Consider the following 15432-nt stretch of genomic DNA (forward strand, 5'->3'; position numbering starts at 1 on the left):
TCCAAAACGATCATGTTCAAGGACACAGTTTGGCGCAAGTCTTTCTCCTTTACGTCGATAAATCTGTTGACGTCCATCTGCAAAGGATAAGTTAAACCTGGATTCATCTGAAAAATGACATCTGGCCAGGTCGCGGACGATCAGCAACACTTCCGGTAGCCCGAAAACGTTGTCTGAGTCGACTTACAGTGGATGGATGCACATTAAAGTGCCTGGCAATCATCACATCTGAAGCACCTTGGCTGACCATACCGATAACCTGATTCCTTTCATCTTGTGTCAAGTGTGGCATTTTCTCAAAGTGATTGAGTTCTACAATTCCTTGTGCTTTTACAGGGCCTGGGTGCAGGTAATGCATGTGCACAACGTGTTTCATGAATGTGGTTGTGTTTACGAGAAATGTCAAAGGTTCAGTTTTAAGTATCAAAGTTCATGTGAGAGGAATGCCCCGGGACTCGAACTCGAAATGGGCCAGAATAACAGCCTTTTATCCCTACATCCTCTGTATCGCAGGACAAAATCTTCAATGGAACTTTTGTAAGTTTCAGGACAACAAATACCAATTGCGTTTTTAATGGCTTTCAGTATAGATTGTAACACATAGATTGACCCACGATAAAACTTGTATAAGTGTATAAAATACATTTTCTTGTCATTTGTAAATGTCTTGCAGGATGGCAAGAAAGTAGAATAAAACTCCACTGTAGTGCCTGAATGACTTGCATTTTCACTCTTGACTGCTGATGGGTAAGACGTCATCTTTCAACATGATGAGAGCTTCACAGGATATATTTGGCCCTACAGCCATTTTCGAGTCCAAGTCAACAAAACACATCAGAGAAAACCAAAGAGATCGCTAAAGCGATTAGTTACATCTAGCCAGAAAAAATGAAGCATAAAAACATGGCGAGGGAAATATACAAACATTGTCTGGTGTTCCAACCCTTCAATCGAGATTTTGTTAGCCATAAGATTGATACGGAAGAATCAGTCTCTGAACCAATGTAAAGGAAGGAGAAGATGTGGAGTTATTCATATATTAAAAACACGACCTCTCACGAAGTCAAACAGATTTCTCTAAAAGACACCAACAGCTCGTCATCAAAGAAACAGATGGTCCTATACATCAGGAGACCAGCCAGGTTGGGATCTCCAGGGCGCAGATATCTTTCTGTACCATAAATGTCACGAAAAGATGGCTTTCTCCATCCTATCGCTGCTATATCCGAGTTTCATGTCAAGAAGAAACACATTAAACTTTTAATATCATTGAACCGTGAAGATTCCTATTTTTGTTTGTCAATAACTCAAAATTACCTTAAGCCTTACACTTGTAAAGACTCTGACCTTATGTTGCTAATAAAGAAGGTCTATTACAATTTTGTTTTGTTTTGTTGGTATTTTTTTCTTAATTCAGATTTCAATGGTGAGCGAGATAGTTTAGTTTTACACCGCCCTCAGCCATATGGCAGCAGTCTGTAAATAATCGAGTTTGAATCAGACAATCCAGTGATCAACAGCATCAGCGCAATTGAGATCTGCGCAATTGGAACTGATGACATGTGTCAACCAAATCAACGAACCTGACCATCCGATCCCTGATTCCGTTAGTCGACTCTCACAGATTTGAATGGTGTTCTTCACATCATGAATATGCTTCTGGAAAACAATTATTGTTATGCTTCTACAAATCGATCACAGCAATTCACAGTGTTTTTTGTACATTCACATACATTCACAAACACAAAGGCTGACATATGTGAGGTGAGGTGAGGTGAAATTTGGTTTAACGTCGTGCTTGAGAATATTTCGGTCATATGACGACGTGCATGCATGTGTGTATGTGTATAGGTGCGGCTGCTTGTACTAGTCCAAACTTAAGCTGGTTTTATAGTGCTAGCTCACTGAGATACCATGACGCAGTGAAGCATGAATACCCCACTCACACACAGTGTGTACTGACTCCGAGCCGACCAGTAGCAAAAAATAGCTGTAAACATCCCCATAAACAAATTATGTGTGGTGTTAAAGGGGGCAAATAGCTATGAAACGTATATGAATGGATCATTGAAAATCTGTGATGACACCAGGTAGTCGCACAAAGCCGTTCTTAACACTCATTCACTCACTCATATTGAGTGCCTACTTACCAAAACATAGTCGCACAAACCGTTCTTAACACTCATTCACTCACTCATATTTAGTGCCTACTTACCAAAGCATAACTTGCATTCAGATGTTGGATAGCCTAGAGGTTAAAGCGTTCCAACAAAGGTTCAATGTGTGAAGTCAATTCTTGGGTCCCCATCGTGATATTGATGGAATATTGAAAAAGTGGCATAAAACTAAACTTACTCACATATTCAGCTGTCCAGATATGTTGCCTGATCACGGTTGATGGCATATCCTACTACAAGAAAGCCATCAACCGTGAAGATGGAACATATCTGCTGAGTGTTGTTGACTTACTGATATAATTAACCTGTACCATCCCTTGACTTCCGAGTGTCCATTGCATAATTATTATTTACAACCACACACAGAAGAAACTCACCTTTTTCTACATGGACATTGAAAGTATGAGATATTGGTCACCCAACCATAAAATGGTTTTGCTGTGCCAATTCCTAACTTGGAAATTACTCCAGATGATTTATTAATGTAAAATCGCAATAAAAGCATAGTGCTATATCGATCTTCGGTCTGTTCCAAACTTGATTATGGCTCCATCATATATGGTGGAGCGTGCAAAAGCAATCTAAAACTATTAGATTCAATCAACCACCAAGGTCTAAGATTTTATCTTGGATCCTTTAGAACTTCTCCTGTTGACAGTCTCTACGTTGAGGCAGATGAGCTATCTCTTAAACAACGCCATATAAAATTATCTTTACAATATATTACAAAACTATACTCTAACGAATCTAACCCTGCATATAACTGTGTCTTCAATCCCCTCTTTGAGGATTTAGACAACACAAAATATTCTCTTGTACCGCCTCTTGGGCTCTGAATTAAACCATTCATTTCTGCTGCCAGCATTGAGCTGGTAAATATATCTCCCTCCCGTCTTCTCCGCCTTGGCAGTTGTTAAGGCCACAAGTCGACCTAAGATCAGTCTTAGTAAACTTAGCCTCCGTATTATTCGTTACACTACTGTACTGAGGTCTAACAAAACCTTATGGAAGGTCGCGTCAGGTGACCTTTGAGCGACCTATGATCGCCCAATCAAACGCGAGACGGCCGAACGGCAATCAGACAACGGCTACTATTTTGGTTCGGCGGGACTTACAAAATGGCGACACAAGATGAAATCGACAGTGCGCTCGGAAAAGTTCTTCCGCATTTCGGTGTAAAAGAGATGAAAAAGCAACAGAAAGAAATTTTATAGTGTTTGCTGGCGGATAGCGACTGTGTTGCCACACTACCAACTGGATTTGGCAAGTCACTTGCTTTTCAAACTTACATTCCCGTTCGTCGCGTGTTGATTCTACACATACCGGCAGGATGATCGTTTGCTGTCCGCTCGTGTCACTAATGCACGATCAAGTAGATAAACTCTCCTCCATTCCGGGCATTGCTGCAGTGTACAGAGGTATGAAAATTTGTGTTAATCTTAAGAGCCTAATATGTAATGAATTTGTTTTAAATGTACTTATTATAGGCCTATTATATTTTGAAAATTACACTAATGTTTCTGTTATTAACTACATATCTTAATTAAATTCATGTACATGAGACGTCGGTAAAATATTTGGTACGAACTTCTTATGTAAAGCTTACCTTTGCTGCCAATTATAATAATTTTGATTACATTTTTGACACCGCACAACTTCTATCATTATTAATTCTACAACAGTCATCTTGAATGCACAATTTTAGACAGTATAATTTAGTACCAATACTCTAACCTCCATTTCTGAATGTTTGTATACATGGGTTCAGTGTTTGTAATAACCATTTTAACCAACTGTGAAATAATCTCACGCGAGAAAGTCCAAATAATATCATAATTCTTATAATTCAGCTTGTTCATCTTTGTAGGTTTCAGTGAGTCAAGTGACAAACTTATTCAAGAGGGATCAGTAGATATTATCTATGCCTCTCCAGAGACACTTGTTGGTGACCCACTTTGGAGAACAGCACTACAAAGCTCAAAGTTGATGTGATTGTCATCGACGAGTTCCACACAATTGCAACATGGTATGTCTCATCAAAAAACTAAAATGTCAACAATATCATCTATACAGCTTTAAGTTTCTTCATACTTGATAGAACCATTTTATCACAAAAAGTCAGGTACATTTTTATGAAGTTTGGACACATTTGTTAATGTTTTGGCAGTTTTAGACCAGCCTGACATTTGAACAATTAATTGAATATTTGTTCAAGTAACTGTTAGGTTTCATAACTTGTTTCAGGGGACATGGGAGTGATGGTACCGAAAAGAAGCTTTCGGGAAATGGTTTGCTCACTTTGGGGAACTGCGATCATTGTTTCCTGATGCATGCATACTAGCACTAAGTGCCACATGTACAACAAAAATAGAATACGTGTACTGAAAGTGCTGTCCTTAAAAGAAAATACATATGTCATAAACATGTCTCCAAACAAGACCAACATTAAACTTGTTGTAGCTAAAGTGCCCAACACTGTTGAAATTGCCATGTCTTGACTTGTGGACGGTTTAAGAGATTTAAAGAATCATTTTCCTAGAACTGTTATGTACTGTCAGACTATCGGGGATGAAACAAGAATGTATACCTACATTACTGAAGAGCAGCCAGATCTTGTGAAGCAAGTGGACATGTTTCATTCACATACACCGCAGTCATTTACATTGAGTACCTGTCTGGAATTTATGATATCACAACAGCAATCTTGTGTTGATTTCATTTAATGATTTGTGTCTAAATGTGTTGGAAAAGTAATGCAAATGAAATAAGTATATTTAATAGACAGTGCAACCTGGATATAATGCCATGTTTATTCCAGAACAGATTTTCTGCCCATATTAAAATGTATTTTGCATTTATGTGCAAGTGTACATGTGCTATGTAACAGAGAAATAAAGAATAAACAAGAAAGACTTGCCTTTTCCTGGCAAAATGGTGGCATTATAGCTAGGGTATACTGTATTAAATGAGGAAAAAGATTCAGCGGTGTTTGAGAAATAAATACTTTTATTAAAACATTTAGTCTTGCAATCTACAGGTATGTTTGTACATTTACGCAGGATTATTGTCAATGTAAATGTCAGGATGTATGATCAAGGATATTAAAATATTACCATCCACATTATTTACCTCTCTTTATTCTATATCATATTTTTAGAAATAATAACTAAATCTAAACTGAAGAGTTACTGGTTTAAATTTGAGAATATTGAGATGGTGATTGTGATTAACAGTTACTCTAAAGATACATACACACCTGTTGGAAATTACAATCAAGCTTTTAAACTTTCTATTGCAATAAACATTTGGACATGCAGTTAATATTGCCTTAAACTATTCTGGCACGAAAAGGCTTATCAGAGAAGGCACCCATGAAGGGCCACCTCCTCGTGGTGGGTGCTGGGTAACGCTAAGCGCCCTTCAACCCCCCGTAGTGGACCCGGGGGGATATTTGGTCCACCAACCCGTTTGCCGTGGGTTGCGCCCCTGTGTCGGTGGAGGACGGGATTCTGGTGGTTGAGGGCACTGGAGCCAGGAACAGTGTTCCTTTGCCCAACACACCACTTCGGCCCTTACTTCACCTAGACGGGAGGTTGAATGGGCCCGGTTCAACCAATCGGCTGGTCATGCCAAGCCCTGTGTATGTATATTTTGATACAAACGTTTTAGACACTTTGGAAAATGTTTTCTGAAATGACTTGGCTTCATGTTTATGTTTTGAATTTGAAAATATTTCACTTTTGTAATTTGCCTAGAGTACTATACCCAGAAGGCGGTGGCTCATGGGCCAATCTGGTGGAAAAATTAATCTTTTAGTTTTTCTGCTTGAGTATATCATCCGAGTATCCTTGGTGCTACAAGTTGGAGACCCACTTGTGTTTAGCATTGTCCTTGTGATACTCCGTGGTGGGTGGGGAGCTCGGATGATGAACCATTAAAAACTAACCATGGCATACGAAACCCCCCTTAAAAAAACAAAACGTCCACTTGACACTGATCCAGATGATAACGAACAACGACTGTCCACATCCATTGATTACTGGCCACGTTTTCTCGTGATTGAGACTCAAGATAGCACAAGATTAAAATTGAACCCTTTGCAATACAGAAAGGCATACAAGGCATTGCCGGTGACGTTAAAAATATCAAACGTTTACGTTCAGGTGCATTACTTGTTGAGTGCAGCAAAAGATCGCAGGCTAATAACCCGATGTCAACTGAAACATTCGTCGGCATTCCAGTGTCAGTCTCTCCTCATAGAACACTGAACACCAGCAAAGGAATCATCAGAGATAGAGATCGATTGTTTGCTGACATGTCTGAACTTGATATTGTTTCCGAAATGAAAGATCAAGGGGTCACATACGTTAAGCGTTTTACAACACGTAAAACCAGGAAACCATTCAGACTAATACGTACCTGTTTTCGTTTTCCTCTCCAAATGCTCCCCAGATCAGTAAAGGCAGGATATTGTCACATTAATGTCGACACCTACATACCTAATCCTTTACGGTGTTTTTAAATGCCAGAAGTTTGGTCATGGGGTTAGTACTTTGCACATTGTTTGTTGTGTGTGCTCACTGTGGTGAGAAGACACATACAACAGAAGATTGTGACAGTGACTTTAAGAAATGTACCAACTGTGCAGGCAATCACTCATCATTCTCAAAAGATTGTCCGATCTGGAAACAGCAGAGGGAGATCAATAAGATCAGGTTCACCCAAAACATTAGTTTTACTGATGCCAAAAGCTTGTCTTACGATCTGAAATTAAGGAATCCTATGCATCCATAGCCAAAACATCGTCTGATTCAACCTCCACTAACCAAATCGTCTGTGAGCTGTCAGACGAATTTAACCTGGCTCACAACCGATTCTCCTAAGATTTTGTCACCTGCTATGTCTACTACTCCTCAGATTCTGTCACCTGCAATATCTACACAAACTGCAGAACCACTTCCTGGTACGCCCCAAGTTCAATCAGACCCATCTCGTGACCGTGGCGCCTCTTCTCCGTCAACTCAACGGTCTCAGTCACCGTCAAAGGTTCAACCAATCGTTAAAAACAAAGGCAAACCGAAGCCAGATTCAAAGAAACAAAGTGGCAGAGCCCCCAAGGGGTCAGATGATAAAATCAAGTTATGTAATAAATACGGATCACTTGAGGACATGGACGTGTCCGAAAACGTCCATTCCAGGGCACATAGCTTGTCGCCCTCGAAAACGCTGCGGGTAGATCCCCAATTAATCCGCCTAAAAAATAGGTCTATCTACCAATATCGTGCAGTGGAACTGTAGAGGACTCCGGACAAATTTTAATGAAATGCAGCTATTACCCCAGGATTTAACGCTATCAGCGTTCTGTCTGCAAGATACATATCTGAAACAGACGGATAACTTTAACTTACGTCAGTTTGAAGCCTATAATTATTTTTCCCCTCCAGGTGATAGAGCCACTGGAGGTTCTACTATCCTTATTCGACAGAATGTAATTCACAGCCCTGTTACTCTTAACACTAATCTCCAAGCTGTTGCAGTGCGACTTACTCTGGGTATAGCATTTACATTGTGCTCTCTGTATATCCCACCTTCATCGACACTTCAGCTGACTGATCTTCAATCACTCTATGACCAACTCCCAAAGCCATGTGTTATCATGAGTGACCTAAACGGTCACAACCCACTCTGGGGCAGTACTACCACTAATACTAAAGGTAAAATAATTGATGACTTCATTTCCTATAATGACCTGTGCATATTTAATGATGATTCAAGCACTGCATCTGCATCCTGCAACTGGCACTTCTTCTTCTTTGGATTTATCTCTTGCAGATTCACACCTCCTGAATGAATTTGATTGGTCTGTTCATAATGACCTTTGTGGAAGTGACCACTTCCCAACTATTCTTTCAGAAATAACTCCATCTGATTCTCCTTCGTACACAAGAAGGAACTTTTCGAAGGCTAACTGGTCTTTGTTTCAATCTAACTGTAAATTGAAACTGCGACCTGATTGTTTCAGTGATATAACTGATCCCATTCAGACTTTTTCTGATGTTTAAAATGAAATAGCTGATGAGTGTATACCAAAGTCCTCTCGACTCCACATGTACGAAAACCATGGTTTAATACAGATTGCAGACAAGCCAGAAAAGCGAGGAAAAGGCAAAGCGTTATTTCCGCCATCATCCAACTGTCCATAACTTAAATAAATTTAAAATACTCAATGCAAAGGCGCGTCGTACCTTTTAAACAAAACAAACGACGATCTTGGAGAAATTATGTCTCCATTATTAATTCGTGCACGCCAATGTCTAAGGTTTGGAACATGGTTCAGCGAATAAAAGGCAAAGGTTCAAAATCAGCTGTACACCATCTTAAAGATGGTGATAACTTGATAACTGATAAATTTGACATTGCAAATAAAATTGGCGAAACCCTTGCCAAAAATTCCTCATCGGCAATTATGTCCCTGAGTTTCAGACATATCAGAAACAACAGGAAAAGACAAACTTACTTTCGAATCAAATAACGGTGAAGATTATAATGAAGTGTTTTCATTAGATGAGCTACATACTGCTCTTGAGCAAGCTCATGACACTGCCGCGGGTGATGACAATATACATTACCAGCTACTGAAACACTTACTGAACCATGTCTGATGACACTTTTAGATATATTTGATACAATATGGACGTCTGAGAATTTCCTCCTTCATGGCGTAATGCCATTGTGTAGTCCCAATACCAAAACCTGGCAAGGATCATACAGATCCGTCTAATTACAGACCGATCTCTCTAACTAGCTGTGTTTGTAAAACCATGGAACGTATGGTGAATAATAGATTAACTTGGTATCTTGAAACCAATAACCTTATAACCAATATTCAATGTGGTTTCAGGAAAAATCGTAGTACCATTGATCATTTGGTACGCTTGGAATCCTTTGTTAAGAATGCTATAGTAAGTAAACAACATGCTGTATCAATTTTCTTTGATCTTGAGAAAGCTTATGATACGACCTGGAAGCATGGCATTTTGAAGGATTTACATGATTTTGGTTTGAGAGGCCGTTTGCCTCTTTTTATATCACGGTTTTTGAAAGACAGACAATTTCAAGTCCGAGTGGGTTCAACCCTGTCTGATCATTACAGTCAAGATCAGGGTGTCCCTCAAGGCAGTATTTTGTCTGTCACTTTATTTAGTATCAAGATTAACAGTTTATCCAAGGTTTTAAACGATTCAATCGATGGATCACTTTTTGTGGATGATTTTAATATTTCTTGTCGTGGTAAAAATATGCATACTATTGAACGGCAATTGCAGTTGTGTTTAAATAAAATAAATAAATGGTGTCTTGAAAACGGTTTTAAATTTTCCAAATCCAAAACTAATTGTCTACACTTTTGTAGAAAATATAAACCGCATAAAGATCCAGAACTATCTTTAAATGGCACTCCCATCAAAGTTGTTAAGGAGGCCAAATTCTTGGGTCTAATTTCCGATTCCCATTTAACATTCTTGCCACATATTAAATCCCTTTAAAGCTAAATGCCTGAAGGCACTCGATTTGTTAAAGGTTGTCTCCAATTCAAAGTGGGAGGGATCAAACTACGCTCCTTCACTTATACTGATCATTGGTACGATCTAAACTTGATTATGGTTCGATCCTATATGGCGGAGCCTGCAAAAGCAACCTTAAACTACTTGATTCTGTTCACCACCAAGGTCTAAGACTCTATCTTGGATCATTTATAACCTCTCCAGTTGATAGTCTCTATGTTGAGGCAGATGAGCCTTCCCTTTCCCAACGCCATATTAAATTATCTTTACAATATATTACCAAACTATATTCAAACGAATCTAATCCTGCATTTAGCTGTGTCTTCAATCCTCTTTATGGGGATTTGTATAACAAAAGCCTTCTCTTGTTCCGCCTCTTGGGAACAGAATTAAACCATTCCTTTCTGCTGCTGGCACTGAGCTGGACACTATATCTCCTTCTCGTCTTCTTTCTTCTTCTCCTTGGCAATTGGTGAGGCCAGACGTTGACTTAACATTAACCACATTTAAAAATCCGAAACTAATGATTTACAGTATAAACAAGAATTTAATCAATTAAGAAATAAATATAATACCTATAAATCCTTATATACAGATGGATCCAAGGATGGTGGCGCGGTTGCTTGTGCCACTGTCATTGGGTCCAAAACAATATCTTCCAAACTACCCAATGACAGTTCAATTTTCACAGCAGAAGCAAACGCAATACTAACAGCTCTTAAATATATTAATAAACACCGTAAGTATAGACAATATATCATCTTTTCAGATTCTCTTTCGTGTCTTCAGGCTATTAAAAATCTTTCTTGCAGACATCCACTTTTATTAGAAATTATTGAATTGTACAATGAACTTGCTACTGGCCAATGCGACATCGTCTTTTGTTGGTTACCCAGCCACGTTGGCATTTCTGGGAACACAATGGCTGATATTGCTGCTAAGGCAGCACTCAACAAATCTGTGACACCACTTTTGCTCCCATACTCTGATTACAAAGCTGCTATAAGATCTTATATCCGTGATCTGATGCAAAAGAAGTGGGACACCCAAGTAGGTATCAATAAATTACATGAAATAAAACCCTATATCGGTTATACCTACTTGGGTTGTCAGTCCAGATTTGAAGAGGTCATCATGCGACGATGTCGTATTGGCCACACTAGATACACTCATGCATACCTATTGAAAGGTGAGGATCCTCCGTTTTGTATCCCTTTGTGATGAGAGAACCACGGTCAAACATGTCCCGCTTGACTGTGTTGAATTCTCCATCATAAGCGGTAAATACTTCAATGTGAAAACAGTTAAGGATCTTTTTAACACTGTTAATTTTCATTTAATTATTGGCTTTTTAAAAGAAATTGAATTAATGAATGAATTTTGATTAATATGTTCTTTACATATATGTATTTTAATTATTGGTAGATTTGATTAGTAACTTAGATTGTGAGTGGCACTGCCCTCAAAGGGGTTGAAGTAGCGTAAAATTATTGTCCCCCTGAGAGGGTACGTAAGTCCCAAAACATTCAAAGTAAATTTAAAACCTACTACTCTTTTAATCGTAGAATATATGTTCGTTTAATTTATGGCTAGATTATCTAACATTGCTAATAGCTGAGGGGATGGTGTAAATCCAGCTAGGGTCCATGCAGGAAGCAAATGTACTGTAAGTCCCCATGGTCCCTAGTATGGTGATCTACCTTCAGTTGTTGGCAATATATAGCCGGTTTTAACCTTGTATTGTCCTATAGTTAGACTGTTTTAGATTTGATTGCTAGTTTTAAATTCGAATCTGTGATAATCTTTTATTTTACTGTCCTTCGTCGACAGTTTTTATAGTTTGCCATTGCTTATTATGCATAAAATTAATTGTTCTCGTCACGATATGGCTGAAATATTGCCGATGTGACGTTAAATTTTAACTCACTCACTCACTCACTTATCAGAGAATTCAACACTATTATGATGTTGAATGTAATGCTTTGGACATCAGTGAACTTGAATAACAAGTCAAAAGTGAGCACACATCACATATCCCAAGTGAATTAATATCACAGCTTGTTTCACAATCAAATATGCTTGTTGCGGAGACGTGCAAAGGGGACTGTTGGTTTGTGACGATGTATCATGGTAGACAGATTTGATTCACTGTTGGCAAATGGATTCCTGTCACTACACAGATCCCTGCAGTGGAGTGAACGCCCAGGGTTTCGTTGTGAGCACATCTAATTGTCTAAGTTCACTCAGTACCTTGTGTACATCGGCACCATAGTTTGGCAAGTGATGAAATCCCTTCCTCTGTTTCAGATTGCAAATGTCTTGAAAATTCCACACAGACTGGGTAAGATGTGGGTACTCCTTGGAATGCTGAATGATACTCTCTTTGGTCTTGTGACCGGAACATGCAATTTGATGTCACGATTCCGCATTTCCAAGTACTCATCAAGAGCAATGTTGTTGTTTTTTCCCCTTGCAAATTCACAAATCGATTAGCGACTAGGCGCTCTGTTTGTTCTGCTGGCACAGTGCCTGAAGTAAGGGCAGTTAAATGTACCGAACCGATCACATATTTCACCTCGTTTGTCTTGTTGTACAATGGAAGCTCGTACATTGCGGAGCGAACAGATGGACAACCATCAGCCATGTCAACAGCTTGGTCTAAGTTCTTGTGAAGCATTGTCAGCTTAAGCCCCGTGAAAAGATGGTCTTTCAACTGATCTGATTTCTTGGTTTTACTTTTTGGTTTCTTTTTCTGAATGTTCACATTGTGAAACTTTGCTTCATGTGCCTTAAGTGACCCAATATATGCATATGTCTTTTCACAAAAAATGACACGGCCTTCATCATGGACGACACCCAGTAATTTTCCTGATGTTCAGGATTTGAAAGAACCCTTCTCAGAGATTCACAAATGTCCTCTGAATCTTCAAAAAATCACTCTTTAATGATTTCCTCTGAGATATCATTCAGTCACTGTACCCTTTTACCTGCTGACAGGTCAGTGAAGTTGTCAGGAAACCTTATCTTGGTGTCAGGGTCATCCAAATGCAAATGGTGCAAGAACAGCAGCAAGCATATTGCACGATGATGTAGTGCAATATTTTAATGTGCCGATAAGCATTTTTCACATCTCCCTTTACATTTATCATGTTCAGCAGGTTCCTGAAGAAATACACAGTTCCCTTGTCATTTCTACTTTTTGTGCTGTAACCCATCTTGTGTATTGCCTTAAGAAGGAAACATTTAGTATTTGATAATATTCTTAGCATGCATAAAACAACATAACTAAATTATATCAGTAAGTTATCATGTAAAAATTGAATGCAGTCTGAAGTTAGTTCCTGTCTTATAAGTTGTATCAAAAGAATTTTCAGTCATTGATCAAGGTTCAACTCCTCAGAATTAGAATTATGAAAGTCTATCATATTATTACCTCGAGTAAATTCATCAGTCTGTGAAAATCCTTCAAGTCTGTCTTTCGGTGTTAATCCATTTCCTACAGACTGTTGAGCGCACTGAACCCTTTCATCAGTAAGTCTGTCGCCTGAAATGAATAGATATATGTACAGAAATATGGTCACTAAATCTACAATTTATAAAACCCCATTGGTCAAGGAACCTGCAAACTCAGATTTCAGCTTTTATTAAAATTATAAGCTTTTAGTTCTGGAGAAGAAGATGAAAATGCAAAAGTTTACGGATGGACAGATGGACGTCGGATGCCTTGCCATGCCATGCTGTAAAGTCCATTCGGCCTTTCATGATGAGGTAAAAATGAGAGAAAATGTTTCTTTACAGATACCTATCCAAAGTAATGGTATGCCTGAAAACAATACTTGTTGACTTGCCTCCCAGAAATACTGATTCCACTATTCTCCATCGGCGAATGGCACATAAATAAATAAACATGATATAGCGCCAAAGTCCACACTAGGTATGCCTAGCGCTAACAATCAAGGCCATTATTACCCCGGAACCCAAGCTGCCTGTTAGGCGCTAGAAGGTTATACATTGCCTACCCATTTTCCTGCTGGGTGAACAGAGGCAATTTTACTTGATAAGGTCCACATGTATGACATGTGCTTCTCCAGGACGCAAGTCCTAGAAACTCTCGGAGAATGTCACCCATCCAAGGACTCTTCGACGCTGCTTAACTTCAGATTTGTCTGAGCTTTAAGCACAGGATCACGCGCCACCACATACTCTTTCGGTGAGATGTCAAGAGCTTTATGACATCCTGTGTCTTGTTTTCATTACAGTAAAAGCCCAAGTGGATACTGAAAGGCAGAAAAAACATTGATATTATTCAAATGAATTGGAATCAGGAGTATACGATTTTTACATTTTCACTGTAAAACAAATACATCACATCACTGCCTTGACATGATCCCCTTTGACTTCACCAGCAGGCAATAACAATATGATACAGGGTGATCAAACATTTCAGCTGTAAATTAAATAACGAATCAGCTCATAAATTTAGTCAAGATGGATAATTGTTTTGTCAAAAGGTCACTAAACACACACTAAATATTATTGGGTAAATATAAATAGCGTTACATGTGTATTGACCTGGTTTGTCTTGATTCCTGCTTGGTGACTGTACTCATGTGGTAGATGCTGAGGGAAGATTTTTCCAAACCTGCTGTTCAGCTCAGGGTGATTAAGCAATGACTGATGTTGAAAACAGGAATGTCATCTCTCTAAGAAGCAAACTCTGCACTTCCTTTGATGGTATAAACGTCAAACAGTCCAAATCAAGGACATCTATAACTTTTGCATAGGATGTAGATGGCTGTGGGCAGATTCTGTCAACAATGGCATACATGTTAAACACATGAAGTGATACAGTTTTCCTGTCGAAGGTCCTGTAGGATGGCAGAATGTTTTTATCCCAATTGTCACCAATCAGTTGATACTTCTTCTGTCCTCCAGCAGCCCATTCATTCTTCATATCCTTGATATCTGAGCTAAGCAGAGAATGTTATCACAAATTTATTTCTGTTGCATTAGTGAGTGAGTTAACATTTAATTGTCACACCGGCAATTTAATAATAGTATTATTTGGACAATACGTAATAAAAAAAACAGGCTAAAGATTGCCAACAACTGAAGGTATATCACCATACTAGGAACCATGGGGACTTACAGTACTTTTGCTACCTGCATGGTACCTAACTGGATTTATATCATCCCTTCAGCCGCTGGCGATTGTAAGAAATGGTAGCCAAAATTAAGATGACAAAAATGCTACGTTTAAAATCATGGCAAGTTTAAATTGACTTTGAAAATTTTAGGACTTACGCACCCTCTCAGGAGGACAATAATTTTACAATACTTCAACCCCCATGAGGATACAGCCACTAACAATCTTAGGTATTAATTTAAACTTCCAATCATAAAATATGTATCTATTACAAATGAGTTAACAAATCTAGCCATAAATTAAAATCACAAAACACTACGTTTCAAGAATCTGGTAAGTTGAAATGTACTTTGAAAGTTTCTTGACTTACGTACCCTCTCACGAGGACAATAATTTTACAATACTTTAACCCCTTTAAAGGGCTACTACTGTCAAATTTACAGTAACTAAAATCAAGACCCCACTCTCCAATCTCCCTTTGTACCCACAAATAACAATGCCACCAAGATTTATCAGTGAATATTTATAGACGATTTTTTTGTATTAT

At 38.6% G+C, this 15432-nt stretch overlaps 2 pseudogenes; one reads left to right on the plus strand and one right to left on the minus strand.

Annotated features, from left to right (window-relative positions):
• The first annotated feature begins 3295 nt into the window (after positions 1-3295).
• Positions 3296-4900, plus strand: LOC124276479 (annotated as a pseudogene).
• A 7859-nt stretch (positions 4901-12759) lies between these two features.
• On the minus strand, positions 12760-14709 carry LOC124276480 (annotated as a pseudogene).
• Positions 14710-15432: the final 723 nt, after the last annotated feature.

Source organism: Haliotis rubra, unplaced genomic scaffold (genome assembly GCF_003918875.1).
Source record: "Haliotis rubra isolate DU_JTF1 unplaced genomic scaffold, ASM391887v1 Scf2098, whole genome shotgun sequence".
Lineage (NCBI taxonomy): Eukaryota > Metazoa > Mollusca > Gastropoda > Lepetellida > Haliotidae > Haliotis > Haliotis rubra.